This window comes from Phyllostomus discolor, chromosome 14, assembly GCF_004126475.2.
Source record: "Phyllostomus discolor isolate MPI-MPIP mPhyDis1 chromosome 14, mPhyDis1.pri.v3, whole genome shotgun sequence".
NCBI lineage: Eukaryota > Metazoa > Chordata > Mammalia > Chiroptera > Phyllostomidae > Phyllostomus > Phyllostomus discolor.
The window spans coordinates 18,811,627-18,830,683 of NC_040916.2; positions in this window are offsets into that span (position 1 = coordinate 18,811,627).

Consider the following 19,057-nt stretch of genomic DNA (forward strand, 5'->3'; position numbering starts at 1 on the left):
CTGGGACACCACTGGGCCCAGGCACTCTGTGTCTCCCTGTCATGCCTAATGAGGTGGTCCCGGCACCCCAAACCCAGGCCTCCAGGCCTTGGAATCAGGAGTCTCCCCTGACTCCCCCTCCCCACCCCCTCCAGCCCGACTCTGGGCCTTGGCAGCTTCTCCCCGCCTCTCTGCAGCCCCGCCCCGTCTAGTAACCAGCCTTCAAGCCAGGGCCTGCTTGCCCGGCAAAGGGACTTCCCGTGGGCTTGAGCCAATCTCTGGCTGCTTTCTAGGTAAAGGGGAGGAAATTCCTAGGTCGGCAGTTGGCTTTGTGATGTATCTAAGGGAGCTGTTCGTTGGGGTGATGCCTCCGTGGGAAACCTACTGCCCACCTTTGTGTGTAGTCACTTCGCACCCATCTGGATGCAGAGGCCAACACGTAAACCCAACGTGAGTTCAGACAGGGGGCATGTCCATGTGTCTGCAGGTATCAGCACAAGGCTCCTCTACCGTGACAGACTGAGGGCAACCTGCCTTTGAGGGCACAGGTGACGGCTCCTTCGTGGCATCTCAGGTTCTGTTTACACACTTCTCAAAGCGGCAAAGCAGGGGGTTTCCGCAACAACCGGCTGAAGGAGCGTGTGACTGCCCACAGTGAGGGCTGATGGTCCAGACTTAGGGGCTCCACCCGTCTTGTTTCCAGTTGGTGGGTCTCGTGGAGATGCCAAGGGTCTCCTGTGTTTCTCCATGAGCATTAAAGAAAGCCCGCACTTATGAACTAGCTCCACGCACGTGCTAAACACTATGCAGGTGTATCTACATGGTTCTGGGAGGCAGCTGTCTGTGATCCCGCTCCACAGATGACAACTTGGCGAGGGTCTCTGCCAGGTGAGGCGACTTGCCAGAGGTCTGAGTGGGAGCAGGTACCGCACCCGACCGGTGCAGGTCCACGGGCATCCTCCACCCCCCCGCTGCCTCCCGGAGAAGGCCTCCGTCCCCTCTTCATCAGCTCTAAGGGGGTGAACGAGCTTCTACGAGAAAAAGGTTTGGATGACTAGAAACTGAAGTATCTACGAGTCTTACGTTCTCAACTCTGAAGAAAAGAAAGTGGAACAGTTAAAAATCCCGCCGATTCCAAGGGGACGGCTCAGGAATCCTCGAAGGGAGGACAGTGAGCAGGAACACGGGGGTAAGAGGCTGCTGAGGCCCCGAGTGGCCATCGGCCCCCACTGGTGAACGCGGTGGGCACATCGACACAGTGTCTCCCCGCCCAGGAAGGCGCTCCGTCATCACAAAGTGAAGGGTCGTGGTGACCGCGACCATAAGGCAGGCTGTTAGTAAAGGGCTGATGTAGACAGATTTTTTTAAGTCCATGGCTGCTCTACAAAGTGCCGTGTGAGGGACAGAGACTGACGCACGGGTTTCCGTGTCCTGCGAGGGGAGCGTTCTCTCTGATCCGAGCCCACCCAGCCGTCCTCGGGCTCGGAGACGCGCCCGTTCTCCAGGCGTGAGCCAGGCCAGGGGACCACGCACACGGCCTCAGTCTGCGTGTGACCGGACGCAGGTCCGGCTGCCTGCCGCTGCCAAAGCCGACACTCGGGAGGCAGGGGCTGCAGGAGAGGGAAGGGCAGGTGCCGGCCATCTGGAAGAGGGGGACTCACGTCGCAAAGCCCACCTCCCTGGGAAGAGGGGGGGTCTCACATCACACAGCCCATCTCCCTGGGAAGAGGGGGGACTCACGTCGCAAAGCCCATCTCCCTGGGAAGAGGGGGGTCTCACATCACACAGCCCATCTCCCTGGGAAGAGGGGGGTCTCACATCACACAGCCCATCTCCACCCCTCAGTGGAGGCGGAGGGTTTTCTAAGCAGGGAGAAGGGAACGAGGAGAAGGGAACGGAACAAAGAGGTCAAGGGAGGGAGCTGGACATTCTCTAAGTGTGGACAAGCGCGGTCTGCTCTGACACGGCGAGTGATGGTCCGCTGTGTGTCATCCCTCCCGGCTTTTCATCACCCTGGCCCCGTGCTCAAAGGTCAGCCAGTCTCCCAGAGATGAGAGGCCTGAAGGTCAGGGCCTGCATCGTTTGACGTGAGTTCCCAGGATTCTCATTCCAACATGCTGTTCGTCTACAAGCTGCACATTAGTCAGAGTCAGCGCTTCCAGAAACCATGTCAAAGCAATGGGGGGGGGGATGGGGGGTGGGGGCAGGGTGACAATATCCCACCAATACAGTTTCCCACTGCTGCACGCCTGAGAAAGTCGCACCGTTCCGGAGGCAGTGCCAACACTTCACGGAGGCTCTGGGGGCGATAATCCTGGGCTCAGACTGCTTTGTGGGGGCAGTGAGCCCCAGGGCAGCCTTGGAGCTGTGCTGCTCCCAGCGCTCACGCCAGCTTCTCTGGCTGGGCCGGGGTCTGTGCCTGCAGTTCCTCCTTGATCTAAACAGGGATGCACCTTCCCTTTCTGCCCTGGAAAGGCATTTGGTCTCCCAGCAGAGTCCTCTGATGGTAAAGGCCCCAGAAGGAGAGAGAAAGCCATCTGTGATGTTTCCTTTCCACGGTCTAACTCTTTTGGGTGTTGGTTCCTGTCGGTTAGCTCCAGGGGAAGATGGCGGCGGAACCCCTCAGGCCCTCGGCTAGGAGGCCTGGAGCGGGGGCTGGGAACGCCATGCACGGGCTTGTCCGGGGGAGACAGCGGAGTCTCGGGCTCTGAGCAGGGAGGGATGCTGGAGATCACCTGGGGGAGCCAGTCTCTCCCACACCCCCCAGAGAGCCCTGCCTCCCGGTATTCTCTCCCCAGTGTTCTCCCCTCCCTCGGGTGTGGGCTGGATTAGTGAGTCAGTTCCAAGGGCCAGAATACAGCACAAGTGACAGATGTCACAAAGACTGACTTCTGTCTTATTTGCCCTCTTTTTTTTTTTTCAGTCCTCACCAGAGGGTATGTTTACTGATCTTAGAGAGAGAGGAAGGGAGAGAGAAACAGAGAAACGCTGATCCGTCCCCTCCTGTACGCACCTTAACTGGGGACCAAACCCGCAGCCTAGGTATGTGCCCTGAGCGGGCATCGAGCCTGCAACCCTCTGGTGCACGGGATGATGCTCCAGTCCACTGAGCCACCTGGCCAGGGCTTACGCGCCCTCTCCTGCTCCTGCTGAAGAGAGCCAGCGGGTCGTGAGCTGCTCTACACAGAGACCCTGCCCTGTGTCTCCCGGGGGAGGCAGGCCTCCGGCCAACCGCCAGCGAGGAACGGAGGCTCTTACTGTCGCCAAGACCCTTCATCTGCAGACGACCCCCTGAATGGGCTGGAAAGCAGGTCCTCTCCACGCTGAACCCTGCGAGGACCGCCCCTCATAGACCTGAGTCCAAGGACTTGGGTGCGCAAGAGCCCGGGTTCCTGGCCCACCGAATCCGCGAGATACGAAAGTCTGTGCTGCCTGCAGCTCAGGTCCGAGCCAACTTGCCACATCACCTCAGGTGACTAATACTTCATCCAACCCAGCCTCGGCATTCTCGGTGAGTTGGCGAACGCCTGAGCTTCCCACAGACTCGAACCAACCAGAAGCTCTGAGCTCCCAGACCGGGGCCTCTCACCAACGTACCAGGCCCGCCTGCCTGCCATGTGGCGTTATAAAAACCTGCCTGGCGTGGCCTCGTTTAAACCCCCTCTAAACACGGCAACACCCTTTCCTGGTGGGATGTCTTCACTTCCAGTCGGCCGGGAAGGGGACAGGGCTGATCTGGGAGCCAGTGTGCCCGCCGTTGGCCCCCGCAGGACTCCCCCTGCCAGCTGAACCCCACTGCAGGCTCTGGGTGTGAACAGTGGCGTGAGGGTCAGACCCGGACGGAGCAGCAGGAGGACCTGGGAGTCTGGGAGGCGGGACAGCTACCGCGGCATCAGAAGGGCAGGGCCGGGCAGCGGATCAGGAACCGAGGCCTCAAATGCAAGTATCGGCATCAAGCAGACAGAGATGATACTTGATACCAGACCTTGACACTGAAACAGCTGTCTGCCCAGGAGGCCCCCCGGCTCCCGACCACAGCAGGCACCAACCCCGGGGCAGGGACGTCCTCCCCCTTGGGCGACTCTCCTCCTCATTTCCAGCGCCCTCCCACTCAGAGAAAGGAGGCAGCTGGGGCGGGCTGTTCGCCTTCCACGCTCCACAGACTGGCCCCCCGGGGGCCCTCGGGGGGAGGGCGGGGAGCCAGGCAGGGCCGCTGGTGGCCGTGGTGTGGCGCCCCGTCTCCCTGCGTGTCTGTGTCCAGCGATGACAGAGAAGGAGGGAGGGCGTGTCCTCAGGGCTGGCTGTGTTAGGGGTTCAGGAGCAGGGCTTGGTGAAACCTAGAGGACAGCGGCTCCCTGAGGTTCCAGATAAACCCACAGAAATCTTCTTAGCCTCCAGAGAGGGCAGCCTGCAGGCGTGGTCGCGTGCTTCTTCCTGCTGGATGCTCCACCTGCTGGACGCTCCCGCTGGTTTCACACCCTTTTACTGAAATGACCCTTGTCTGGCATGGAGCGGGGGTCGCCAAATGGCAGCCCTCTGGATCCTGCCCTCCAATACATTTTATTTGATCAGCCCAATATTCAATTTGTTTTAGATAGAGCCACTTAAAAAAATCAGGATACTTCCCTCCAGTCCAGAGTTTTCTGGCTTCTCTGGCCACTTCGGGTCTCACTGCCCTCGGGGATCAGGACGTGGAGGCAGGTGGTGGCCTCCTGCAGACGGGTCAGGTTGTCACTCACACGATGGGCACGGACCCTCGAACCCTGCCCATTTCCCTCCTGTACCTGACCTTCCTGGGCCCCACAGGCATTTGAAACTTTACCCCCTCAAACAGAAGAATCAACCCAGCCCAGGAGGGGACACAGGCCTCTGACACAAAGACGGACATTCCTAGGCTTCAAATGCAATTTGAATACCTGGGGAAAGGATTTTAATAATGTCCCTAATCACAAGGCCGCTCCATTTCATTCTTTCTTCCGTGCTGTGTTTTCAAGAGCTCTCATAATAGAAGTCGTCTGAAAGAGCCAACTGCACTTGCATAATCAGCCTAATGATATTAGTCAAGACGAATAAGCTTTGCACAAACATGAAGTGAGCAGAGAAAACCCTTTCTTGTTAACCGGAAGAGGCCGCACGGTGTAGATCACGCCCAGAGACGCTAGTCTGGTCAAAGCTGATCTGCTCTGGTAGAAACAGGAATGCCGTAGCCGAGTCATGGCAGTGGAGAGGCTGCTAGGCCACTGCTGATTCCACCAGGAGGCCAGGGAGGGGGCACCGCACGGTGAGTTCTGCGCCTCAGCCTAGGAGAGGCACCGTGGAGTAATTCCTCTATCTGGTGCCACATGGGTAGCTGTTCCGATGGATATTCCTCGTTAGACTGGATACGCTGGATGGCTTCCTTCTGTTCCACGCTGTTTGTTCCACGAGCACCTTACACGGTTGCGCATAAGCTGCCCTACGCGGAACGAATCCCCGCACGTAGCTGCTCAGTGTGTTCCAGTTCACGCTGCAAAAGGGTTTCTCACAAAGACCACTTGGGACCCGTGGACGCCAGTGTCCAGTTTGGCTGGATCGCTGTCTAGCTGTGCAGTCTTGAACAGCTGGCTTCCGTCCTGTGCTCCTGTTCCCCAGGCCCCTCCCTCTCTGGGGAGCACAGACACGGGGGCCTGAGCCCTGGGTCTGCCACGGGGAACTTTTTCAAATGCGGACGGAGACACGGGAAGAGAGATCCCTCGAGCACGTGGCCCATAAGACCCTCCAAAGGTGCGGAGCTACCCCGCTCACGCCGGCCCTCAGAGTACTCTCCTGGCTGTCCCGGGGGGTGTGGGCTTTGGAGAAGCAGCTGAGGAGAGGTAGTTCACTTTAAAAAATAGATGAATCTTTAAAGTAACCACGTGTATCAAAGTAGAAGCAAAGAACATCGGCCAACATGTGGTTCTAATTAGAATGAGGAACTCGGTTAAGACAGGATTTCATTGTGAAACTGGAACTCATGTTGTTGTTACTCACACATACCCACGGTGGCGTCCCTGTGGGCAGGTGACCGGTTATATGGCAATGTAAGGGGTGCTGGCAACACGACTGTCTCCAAGGAAAGGAGCCGGGTCCGTTTCCACCTGCCGTCCGGGTGCCCTGTGTCCGTTCAACCAACAGACGTGAGGCGCCTCCTGCAGGGCAGGGGTCCTGCCTAGGAGGCGTCGATACCCGGACAGTGACTCGCTCTCAGGTTGGAGTTTCCTCCACCTCATGCCTCTCCTACCCGCCTACCATAGGGACTGAGGTCTCCCCGATGATGCCCTTCAAGTTGCATGTGCGTGAGAAGGACACGCGCCCAGAAAACAAAACGTTGGCACCCGTGTCCAGCCCGCCGCACTGAAGCTAAGGTGCGCGTGGCCACGCGAACATCGCACTCATTTCGCTGGTGCGCAAGAATTCGCTGCCTACCCTCACCCCGGTCATCTGCTTTCTACCTGGGCTTTGTCTTCAGTGTGAGGGGAGCATAAGGGTTTTCTCCTTCTCCTTCAGAAGACACCAGGGGACCCATGCGCGCCCCGAGGGGTGTGGGAGACATGGACGCCTTCCTGTGTTCCCCTGCAGTTTGCCATCTTCTCCTATTCCGAGCACGAACATTACCTCGGACTGAGCCAAAGGTGAAATGCTCAGCACTTTGAGCTCTTTTAAATAATTCATACTTGGTGAGATAGATGGGCCGTGTCTGGTTGGGGTGGGGGGGTGGCCTCAAGTAAACAAGGGGAAGGCTGATTTTTTTTATAGATTTCCTAGTGGGGGTGATCACGCTGGTGCAGGCAGGACTGAGGTTTGGGGGGACCCCCCCCATCACTGCCCAACGTCCATTAGCCCGCCTTGCCCGTGGGAGCCAAGTGCAGAGGCCAGTCCTCACCGCAGCCAAGAAGGATATTTCTCCTGCTCCCTCTGTCTTCTTTCCTTCTTAAAACAGCCTCTTCCTGGCTCACTCAGAGGGGGCAGGGCATGCCTTCCCTCTTCTGCTTCGAAAAACACGCACACTCTGCACCTCCAGCTGCTCCATCCGGGCTCATCGCGTCCTCCCTTATCTGCCTCGCTGGCTCGGGGAAGAGTCTCACGTTCCAGCCCGATTCCGTTTCTAGGACACGCCGCCCCACCCGCTGGTCTTGGCGGGGACGGCCCCCTTCCTGAAAAACACGGGTTCTCAGATGCTGCTGAGCCCCCAAGACCAGCTCTCTGTCGCTGTGGGAGCATTTGTTTGAATGCCATCCAGTCTCTCGGATTCCCATGTCCCAAGAAGCTGCTTTCTGTCCCATGGAACATTCTGTTGCTGTTCGCTGGGAGCCAGGCTTATTTTGTTCCTTTCATTAGGAAATGTTCCCGTCGGGGCCTGGGAGTTGAAAAGGCCCCCTGCTCGGAAAGAGGGTGGCTTTGTCTCGTCCCCTTCCATGACCTCGGTCGGGAGTTCTCTCGAGGCTCCAGACAGACATAACGGGGACAGATGCTGTGAGCAGCACCCATAAAATCTGGGGATTTGCAAGGAAACTGCTAGCCAGGCTGCCTGGCTATACCAAAATGTCATCTCTGTATTTTGGACGTGACTAGCTTGTTGAGTTAATGCTAGAGGGAGGAACGGAGTTTGTTCTCAAGGGGGAGCAGAAGCAGGAGACAAGAGGCATGTGAGCAGCTGACAGTGTTCCAGCCACTTTGTCGCAAAAAGCCGAGTCCACCGTTACTGGATTTTAAAACCATTGGCGGATCTGAGGTCCCCTGGAGTAACGTGGGTGCCAGCAGAGGCAGCCCACGGCCCCTCAGCCTGCAAGTGGACCGCTAAGCGCTCTGCTCTGCTAACTCGGGCTCTTAGGACTGGCAGACAGCGGGTCTTCACATTTGTCATCGACTATGTGCCAGGCACTCTCGGCCTGGTGCTTTTGTGTATGCAGCTTAATTTAATCACGGCAATCTGCAAAACTGGTGTTATTGCTCCTGTGCATCCACGAATGTATTTGATTTGCTTTTACTTGTCCTCACATCACTCACATCCTTACTCAATGGGGCCACAGCACAAATGCCTCCTTTGACCAGCCTTTCCTGAGCTCCATCCACAACCGTAGCCCTGGCCTTCGCTGTCCTGTTTGTGTGACCCCTTTAAAGCTGTGACCTCGAACCCCTCCCATTCCGATTTGTTAGTTCTCTCTTCAACTATGGTTAGAATCTATCCTACTGAGTGTTTTTCTTAAATCTCAGTGGTCCTACTTTTCTTTTTTTTTTTTCTTTAAAGATTTTATTTATTTATTTTAACAGAGAGGGGAAGGGAAGGGGAAAGAGAGGGAGAGAAACATCAGTGTGTGGTTGCCTCTTGCACACCCCATGTGGAAACCTGGCCTGCAACCCAGGTATGTGCCCTGGCTGGGATTTGAACCTGTGACCCTTTGGTTCACAGTCCAGCATTCAATTCACTAAGCCACACCACCCAGGGCTGATCCTACTTTTCTTTATAATTTCTCATTTCATACCCACCTGTGCTTATTTCATTTCTCTCTTTTAGTGGCACAATAGATCGGCATCTTTTTTAAGGATGCAATGCCTGCATTTATTTCTTCAAGGATTCTAAATATACCCATTTCCAAGTTTGTTTTATTTGTATTCCTGGAAAAACTCATAGTCACATTATTAACTGTATTGGCTGTCTCTCTTGGTATAAGGTTTCTTCGCGCATTTCAATGCTGGGTTTATAGGATCATCATACGTGGAAGGTCTCCCCCGTCTTCCTTGTTCCCTGTCTGTGCATGCCCTGTCTGTCTGGGCCTGGGTCTCGAGGCGCCGAGCTACACCCCAGGCAGCGGTCGGTGAGCAGCAGCCTCTCCAGTGTCCTGTCCCGACCCAGGGAAGCCCTGGCCTGGCCTCTGGGTGTGGGCGTGACTCTGGCTCGTGTCCTCCCTGGGAGCACTCCCCCCCCCCCGAGGTGGGCTTTTATCTGACACCCTACTTCCAGGCCCGAGGCCTGGTGGGCCCTCAGAGCAGTCTCTTCTGTTCACTTCACATTTTGATTCTATTCTAGGACAAGAGTGTATCTCCCTTTTGAGTGTGGCTACGACTTTTAAAGTTCTCTTTTATACGTTATCTGTCATTGCTCTGTGTTGGAGCAGAGGGGCTCCATTATAATGCCATTGAGTCTGGTGAGCGGGAGCAGGAACTGGGGAACACATGTGTCGTGGGACAGAGCGGGGAGGTGAAAAATGGGCGATTATGGGAGCAGGTGGGAGAGTCGAGAACCTGAAGAAATGAGGAGTGCATGTGCAGGTGAGCTGATGTGCAGGGACCCCCACTATTCAAATAGAAAGAAAAGCCATCAAGTTTAGGGGTTGGGTCGAATGGCCATGACCTCCCAGGTCCTCCCTCCCTCTCCTTCCTTCTTCTCCAGCCCCCTGTCCCTCAGCTCCTTTCTCGTAGGTGACATCCCCTGGGTGACCACCCATCTTGGCTTCCCTAGGACTGTCCTGGTTTCAGCACCGAAAGCCCTGCTTGCGAGGAGAGCTCAGTCCTGTGCCATCTGTGGTGGTCGGCTGCCTGAACTCCCTACCGTTCGCCCTGCGAGCCCCAGTGGAAGACATTCAACACCAAAATGAGCTTTACTAAGGGATGAGCTTGAGAGACAAAAATGGGAGGGGAAGAAACAGGAGTGGGCCAGGACCCCCTAGAAAGTGCTTACGCTCTAGGCACAGCCGCTGCGTTCTGGAGAGAAATTATACCACGCTCCCCTGAGTTGGTGAAGGAGGCAGGGACCGCACCGTGCAAACCACCGCACGTCTCCTGCAGCTCTGCATGTTTGACTCGAGGCCCCGAGAAAACCCAGCCTTCTTCAGAACACCTGCTTCCCCTGGCTTGCATGGAAGGTGCCCAGGAAGAGAGGTAAGGTCGAGAGCTGCAGCCTCAGTCTCACCAGCACGCAGCCCTTGGGCTGAGCCGTGAGCTCTCTGAGGGCCCAGGTGAATCTTCGCACCAGCTCAGGGACACGTCAGGGAAGCTCACGCAGCACTTCCGACGCTGACAACTGTCGCTCAGCCCTGGCCACCCCCCACCTCCTCTGAATGGAGCCAGCACGCTCAGAACCGCTGAGCTCCTCTTCCTCACCTCCAAGGAAACACCGCTGCACAGCAGAAGGGTGCAGGGGGGAGGGGACAGTCACTCCTCAACCCACTCAGCTCTTCCTACACGACCTGCCTCTGTGGCCACACTGATGGGCTATGGGTGGGAATGGGCCACGAGTGGGCCAGTTGCAAAGCACCTAGGTGCAGCACTGGTAAGGGACAGCACGTGACCCAACGGGCCGCCTGCAGCGCGCCTTCGGGAATCATGGCCTGGAGCACAGCGCTCCCTTTCTGGGTGGGGTGGAGACCAGCGGCCCGGACTCATCGACACAGTGTCTCCCGCCAGGCAGGAAGCTGGCTTGCCCTGGGAGGAAGATGCCGATGCCCAGAGACTCGCCAGGCCAGGCCCACCTCCAGTCGTCCCCGAGGTGCGGCCACACCTTCACCTTCCTGCAGTCACATGAGCCTTCCAGACACACTTGCCTTTGAGTCCAAATGAGTTTCAAGCAGCTTTTGACATTTACAGCAAAACAGTAACGACAAAACCAAACATCGACTTGTATTGTCTGATACCCTTTATGTGCTTTGGTTCCCAAAAGAAAAATTTTTTCCTGATTGTAAGACTTGATACTCAGAAAAATTCAAACAGTATTGAAAAGGATAATGCATAAAATTAAAATGAGTATAATTCTACCATTCAGACACAACCACTGCCTTATAATATTCTTCCGGGCATTTCTTTCTTTCGAAAGATAGTTTTATGAGAGTGCACTTTTCTAACATACCGTCTTACCTAAAATTATGTGTCGACTGTTCTATTTTTAGTGAGCAGTAATTCTAAATCTGCATTTTGAAAACAGGTGCACAGTATTTTATGATACGAAATCACTTTGTTAACATACCCAGTCTCCTTTCTTGGGCATTTAGGTTATTTCAGAAGTTTCACTATTATAAAAAGCACAGCGATGAACATGTTGGACGTGCACTTTGCAGCATTTATTACTAAGTTAGGACACATTTCTCCCTTCTCAGATTCTAACGCTGCCTGTTGCCCTGTGGGACCCGACTCTCCCTGGGGCCTGCCCCGTCAGTTTCCTTGACCCCCTCGTGACTTACTCCATGCTCGTTCACACTGCCCACGGCCATCCACGGGGAGCATACTCTGTGCCAGGCGCTGTACTGGATTTTGTGGGTGAGTTGGTTTTTGTCCTTAAGGACGAAGAAGAAATGGGAATCTATGAAGCTAAGTCTGTGTCAGGCACTGTACGGAACCCTTTATCTTCATTATTTATTCTTCACGGAAAACAGCCGCACACCAGTTCTGTGCAGTAGTTAGTGTTTTTTCATATAAACAAGGAAAAAGAAGATCGGAGAGTGTGAGCAGCTTGTCCAGATCATGCAGTCAGTCAGTGCAAAGCTGGAACATGAACCCAGGTCTGTCTGGTGTGTCACTCACAGTTGAAGAACAGACGCGTGAACACAGACGACAGAGCCAAGCTGTGCGTGCCCTGTGAAGTCTGAACTAAACGGGGTACGCGTATCGGTCCGTCAGCTGTGCTGATCGGCAGATGAGTCTTTTATCTGCAGAGGGAGCTTTTCAACGGTCAAGGTTGGGGGGGCAAAGCCCGAACCGAAATGACTCGCCGCACTCCGCACGGCTCCAGGAGGCCCTCGGTGGGCGAGCCAGCGCGTCGTCTGCCGGCTGGGAAGCTGGGGGAGTGTGGGAGGCCGTTTCTACACGGTTCCTGTTCAGACACGCTGACACCAGCAGTGCCATGCAGGGCTCTGGAAAGATCAGAGCAGCGGGTGGGGAGCAGGAAGGGCCCTTTGAGAGAACAGCTCGGAGGAAGGGCACACACTCTTGGGAGGTCGCAGGGCTCAGGCTGGTGGAGGTGACACCCTGGACGGCCTCGCACCCCTGTCCCAGCCCACCCTTGGGATAAGCACGCAGGTCCCTGGAGGCCGGGCGTGGGGGAGCCTGGAAGCGTCGCTGGCCAGGCACGGCGCCACAGGGGCTGACTGAGCTGGGACACTTCCCTGGGCTATGGGCGCAGCCACCCTAGCTGGGACCAGACAGGGTGATCTACTTACTTTCACGGTTTCCAAACAAAATGGTCATTTTGAAGGTAAACTTTCTCAAATTTTTCTCCCTTCCATGTTGTTATTCTGGGGTCGCCTTCTCTGCTCTTCTCTGCAGACAGACCTGCTCCGTGTCTCCGTCCCCTGCCCCTCAGTCCCAGTGTCTTCCGTGGCTCCTTGTGTGCCAGCTGGTTTTGTCGCTTAGCTTGATGACTGTCGGGGAATTCCATCTTGGCAGGAATGACAAGGTCGTTTTCTGCCCTTCTCTCAGCGTACCCCAGGTCCACACAAAGTCAAACGCCAAGTCTCTTCTCCCGGTCGGACCAGAGAAACCGTCACTTTGAACAGTTCTGCTGCCGCTGCTGCTGCACCACTCGAGGTGCAAGCTCGGCTGGGACCTCAGGGATGAAGGTGGTGTGGGCGGGGACAGCGGTCTATCCAGGGGCTTCACCACAGGGACCCACGTCAGTTCTCAAAGTCATGGGCTGCCTTAGACGGCGGGCTCGACCGGGAGGGTGGCTCGGTAGGTCACGGCGCCCACGCTGCGCTCAGCCACCCCCGGCCGCTCTCACTGCCCACGCTGCCCGGGCATCTGCTGCAGGACACCACAGGGTGGGATCTGAGACCGACTCGGGCAATGTGGGTGGAAGCTCCACGTTCCCAGACCATCACCAGCTGTTGGCCAAAGGCACAGGGGTGCGGGGGTTGCATTAAATTGCATAGACTTGGTGTTCTGGGCAGGAACCAGCTGACATCACTGTGACTTCTACGAGCAGAGCAGCTTCAGGCCCACGGCATCAGTGGCCAGGCCCTCGGTGCGCCGGCTCTCCCGAGGGGCCTGGGGTCCGGATGAGCCCTATGGGCAGGCTAGCAATTGGATTTCAAACGAGGATGATAATTCAGTCCCACGTGCCATCCACCAGCAGAGCTTAAAATAGCAGCTGCTCACTCAGAAGGCATTCACTTCCCCCTTTGCACCTGTTTTGACATTTCCTCCAGGTGCTGAGCCCTCTCGACCTCAGTGGGGCCGCAGAGACGCTCTCCGGAAGCACACAGCCATTGTTGCATTTCATTCCGAGCGGCAGGGCCCAGGGAAGACGGGGCGGGGGGGCGGTGAATAAGGTGGAAGGAGAGAGGCCACTGGCAGAGAGTCCCAGCCCTGGGATTCCTGGCAGCAAGATCCTCCCCCCTTGCCAGAGGGGCACTGGGGGCCCGCCCGGTGTGGGCCCCTCCCACTGCTCAGGTCTGCGCTCTGACATCCCGCTAAACTGTGGCCGTGCTTGGGCCAGACCGAAGGCTCTGGTGTTCCTCCAGAGCTCGCCGTAGGAGAGACACTTCTCCACCTCCTTCAGTTTCTCCACTCCTGGGGCCCGTCCCTGCGTCTTTCTGTAGCAACGAGAAGACATCACACTTCCTCCTGGTCGTTGCTGCCCCGTCCTCTCCACTGGCTCGGCTTCCTGTCCTCCAGCGTGCAGTCACGTGCACCCAGTGGCCTGGGTCCCAGAGGGGTGTCCTGACCCCCGTGCCCACCAGCCTGCAAGCTGCAGACCGGAGAACTCACAGGTATCAAATGTGTTTTGTACCTACCCTCAAATTTAACTCAGATCTCAGGCTATGCATCACGAGAGTGATGAGAGTGTACGAGGAGCGGGAGAGTGTACGGGGACACTGACATCTCGATTGGTTCATCGGTTTTAACTTCCTTCCCACCAGACCTTTTACCAGAGCAATTAATTTCCTCACTTTCCTCCCTTCATTCTCTCTGTCCAACCTTGTTTAGCAAGAGCTAATCCACCAGGACGGCAAGAACAAAAGGCTGCAGCCAGAGGGAAGAGGAAATGAGGAGCCTGGGTCACCTGCACACCAAACCACAGACTCCTGAGCTGATCACAGGACCGCACATCCCATCTCCCAGGGGCGGGGCGAGCCCTTCACCACGCAGCCCTCCTCCTGGAGGCCCCTCCGCCCACAGGGCCCACCCATCCAGGCGGAAGTGCAGAAAGTGCCGCTCTGCTTCTGGGGCGGGGAGGAGGGGGAAAAGAGCTGGCTGTTGCCAAGGAAACAAGGAGTCCTGTCTAGGATGGTTGCACCCTCGGGACCGGCCAGCGGGCCCTGAGGCATGCAAATGCCCACAGGTGCAGGATGTGAGGCAGAGGCGGCCCTGGGCGAGGCTGATGGGGCCGCTGGCTCCCCACTTTGCATGAGCTCGCAGGAGGCTAAAGCTGGGTTGTGGCTCGCACTGGGTGGAGGGGCCGCACTCAGCTGCTCCCCAGCACTGCGCTGGTGGCCTGCCTTTCAGAGACATCCCTGTGTCGGGCAGAGTCAGGGAAAAATCCCAGCTCCTCCTTCCGGTCCCCAGCTGACAAGGACCTGAAGAGCTGTGGCGTCTTGCCCAGTCACCTGGATGCTGTCAAGCCCGTCCCCTGTGCTCTGCTCCAGGCCTGACGCCTCGCTGTGTCGCGGCCTGGCAGAGCTCCAGGGCTTCACCTGAACCGGTCCCGCGCACCTGCCTTGTCCAGCCTTAGGGGCTGTGCTCGCCCTTCCAAACTCGGACCCCATTATGGGTTCTCCTTTTTGTGGCCTGGCCTCGCCCTGACACCCAATGCTCAGCTTCTCTGGCTTTTGGTTTTGCTTTCTTCCTTAGCCACAGTCTCATTCCATTGCAGTGAGCTGTCCCGAGCCTCGCAGGCCTCCAGGTGTGCCGGGCCCAAGAGGAGGGCAACCACTTCAAAGGCCAGAGGAGGAGGAGGAGGAGGTGTGTCAACCAGAGAGCCCACGGGGACAGGAAGTTTGTGGGTGGGAGGCATCTCGCCAGCTGCCTTGTGTCCGTGGTTGTCAGCAATGGACGAGCACTTGCTGACTGTGGTCTGCGTGACCCCCTGTGGGAGCGCAGTGGGGGAGGGGTGGGACGGGGCGGACACTGGGGGTGCTCAGGCCCCTGCCCCAGCTCCTCCTCAGGGAGCCTGTCCAGACATCCACATCCAGTCAGTATTCCCTTTTTTGGTCTTTGGTCTGCGAGGTTAGGGGCTGTTCTCTTGTCAGGAAAAAGCTACAGATTCCCATGCTTCCACAGCCAGGAGGCTGGTGGGGACTGGATTCTGGCCACTAGAACAAGGGCTGGACAAGAGCAGGGGCTGGAGAGGACGGCGGGCATGTTCAGGAAACACCACCCGCAATCCCACTTGGCCCACTTTTTTCTGGTCCTTGTCCGAGGATGGGCTTACTGATTTTAGAGAGAGGGGAAGGGAGGGAGGGAGAGAAACATCGATCGGTTGCTTCCCATACGTGATTCTGCTGGGGACTGAACCCACCACCCAGGCCCGTGCCCTGACCGGGAACCGAACCCACGACTTTTTGGTTTACAGGACGACGACGCTCCGACCAGCTGAGCCACACCGGTCCCCCGGCCCATTTTTGAACATGGTATCTTCTCATCGACAGTGCTGCCTGCCCACAGAGCAGGCCACGGCGGAGCAGCAGGGCCGTGTACCACCGACGAGAAACAGCACAGAGGTGCCTGATCACAGGGAGTCCGGTGTCTCGTGGGGGAGAGGAGCTAGAACCCAGGAACACGTGGCAGGATGTCCGTGAACAAAGGCGGAATTACGTCGGGATAGACAGCGAGAGGACAGACGCTCCCCAGAGGCCATCGAGGCCCGTAGACAAGCCCAAGTAGGTGGCCCCTTCGGTCCACCTTGGAGGTGGGTCGGGTTCCTCGGCGCTCTGAAACCACTCCCGTCCCCTGAAGCGCTCGCTGATGTTTCTCTCCAAATACTGTTTCCAGCAGTTTGCTCCGGAAAAGACGCCCCTGGGAACCACTTTGGGGCCCATCCCCTCCGAGACCAGCCCTGACCCTCGGGCGTCGGGTCCCTGCAGAGCAAAACCACTGCGTGGATGGTGGTGGGGCAGGTCCTGAGAGAGGAGGGCTGGGAGTAAGTGAGCTTGCTTCAAAAAACAGCGCAACGGCCGACCCCCACCCCCACACCTCCACTCCTAAATCAGGCCAGTCATGCGCCCGACCATGTGCGTGTGCTGCGTGGAAGGAAACAGGCGCTGAGAAAGGGTAAGTTACAGAAGCAAACCCTGCCTTCCTCCGATTAACTGGGAGCTGACACAGAGAGGACTTTCTTGTTACGGAAGTTGCAGCCGTCGAGCACAGACCCAGGCTCTGTCAGCCTGGGCACCGTGGGCATTGTGGCCTGGGCAGGTCCCTGTCGTGGGGGGACCATTCTGGGATCTGAAGGATGTTCAGCAGCCTCCCTGGCCTCTACTGACCAGCCCCCGCCCCGAGTCATGACAACAGCAAACGTCCCCTGGAGCAAGACCGCCTATAGCCAAGCGTCACTGCACAGAGGAGAGGGGTCGGGTCCAGGCACGCACGCCGCTGCTTGCTTTGGAAAGTGCTTGACCTCCCAAACAAAAGCAGCGTTGCAGGAGGGTCAGGGGAGGTCACGGGGGCAGTGTGGCTCATATTCGCATGACGTGTGGTGCCTTCTTCCCAAGGAAACAATTTTTGAGGATTTCCAGTGTTGACGTAAATTCCTTTGCAACATTGTTAAATACGAGCGAACCTGGGCACGCATCCCACAGGCCTGTGACTTCCACGGCCACAGAATCAAAACAAATGCGTTATTTTGACAAGGAAGCATAAAACCGGTACGACTCAAGCTCACAACACGAACTGAATGAGACAGATGGTGTGATCGGTCACTGGCGTGACCAGTCCCTTCTCTGGGCCGGGCACTGTCCCGTGACGTCAATCTCACGACATTGTCCTTCAAACTCCTGCGAAAACTTTGGGTGTGAACCTCTCGTGAGGTCACTTAGCAAACACAGACCTGACTCATGAAGGTCACCCGTGTCTTCCTCTCACTGGCTTGAGGCAGGGGAAGGAGCATGCCGGGCCCCACAGTGACCAGGGCGGGGGACCCAGGGCCCTGCTGGCACCACAAGCTCCAAAGGAGCATGCAGGGGCCCTGGGGGTGCTCACATTCTTTAGACTATGGGTGTCAAACAGAGAGAATTTCTTACTAAAAGTATTTCAAGTCCTCACAGAGAACTCCCAAAATACATCAGGAGACACTCAGAGGAGGTCTGATCCTCTTGACTGAAGAGGGGCGAGGCCCGGAGAACTACCCTGGGGAAGCTGCTGCAGAGGGTGGGGCCTGGGGGATCATCCCCCCGCCCCCCCCACCCCGCCCCCGCTGCTCAGGGCAGCCAGTGCCCCCTCCGCTCCTCCGCACCCCACTTCCTGCACGGCACCATCGTGTTCTGATGTGGAGCTGTGCCTAAGGTTTGGCTTACTGTTTTAAACATTCATTCGACCCTTGAAGTTCATTTTTCAATCACACTAAATTCAACCAGGGAGGTGGTTTTTTTTTCTATATCCTGACCTTTTAGTATCTAATACAATGGGTGGAAAGCACTCGGCTCACATGCATATAAAACATGCACAGGTGACGGCAGGGCATCAAACATCAACACCCAGTGCAGGGAACGACTGCCACGGGAAACCACGGGAAACCACGTGAAACCGCGGGCCGGCCTGAACAGAACGTCTCTGGGGTGCAGAGTGTTCATTCCCTTTGATCACAAGCCTTCCTTTCCTCTAAGAGCAACCCCCGCCCCGACTTTCACTGCGACGGTTTCCTGTTCTTCTTCACTGCTACCATCTCCACGCGCGCCCTAAGCAGCAGAGTCCCCTGCGCCCACTTGGGAGCTGTCCGTCACCGGACCTGGCTCCGTATCTGCGTCTTGCTCACCCCGCTGCTGTGCCTGGACCCAGTTCTCATGCAGCCTTCCTGCTCGGGGGAGGGAGGACCTTTGGGCTGCTCCCAGCTCAGGGTGCGGGACGACGCTGCCATGCACCTTCCTGTGCAGGCGCTGGCCGCAGGGCCTGCCTGTGGGCATGCTCCCTGAGGGGCGCTCAACTCCTTCAACTGAGAACAGGGTGTGTGAGACCTCGCCCTCAACGGGAAGGGCAACGGTTTCCCAAGACGGTTGCTTCAACGTGACCTCCGCCAAGCGGTAGTGGTTCCCATTCTGTGCCACCCTCGTTAGTGCTTCTTACTGTCCCACTTTAAAATTCCAACCGATACCTCTCTGTGAGTTTAATTTGCATTTCCCTGGTTACTAATAAACTGAAACCCCCTCTACCAGATATTGGCCACGTGAACTTCCTCATAGGTTACATGCTTGTTCAGGTCCTTCGCCATCTTTCTCTGGTCAGATTTAAATGTTCTTTTACACTAAATCTTATCTCACTCCAGAAGTCCCATGTGACAGAAAAGCGTGCCCCTCTTCCAAGCAGCCTCTGCTCGCCTGAGAACCATGCACAGCTAAAAGGAAACTGGTTAAGATCTGTAAGTTTAGAAGTGATTGTTTGCAGCTCTAAGTCGCTGAAAACATAGATTAGAGGGTCACAGAAAAACACCCCTCCCAGTCTGCTCCCCCCTCATCTCCGTTTTTCAAATCCAACATTATTTTATTGCACTTTGCTCCCCTGTCGCTTCCTTACATTTTCATAGAGAACGAACGTACTCTGTACATCGAGGTCCTTTGTTAAAATCCCCAGAGCACACACAAGGTCGTTTATTCCTCTGGTCTGCGCTTCTCAGTGCTGTGTGTGGAATGCATTATCATGAGTTAGCTGACTGCCCGTGACCAAGTGCTGCCTGTATTGTACACGTGAGGTCTGCAGCCGAGAGGCCTTAAAGCGTAGACACGGCTGGAATTGTTACACTCGCCCAACCAAAAGGTAAACAGCTCGCCCAGGCCTGAGCTCCGGCTCGTGCCAGCGTACCTCCTTCAGTCACTCTGTGTGAGCTCACTGGCAGAGTGCGGCCCGGATAATCTGCCATTAAATAAATTATTCAGTAATCTGTGATGTCCTTGTAACACGAGCATGCCCTATTAAAAAACTA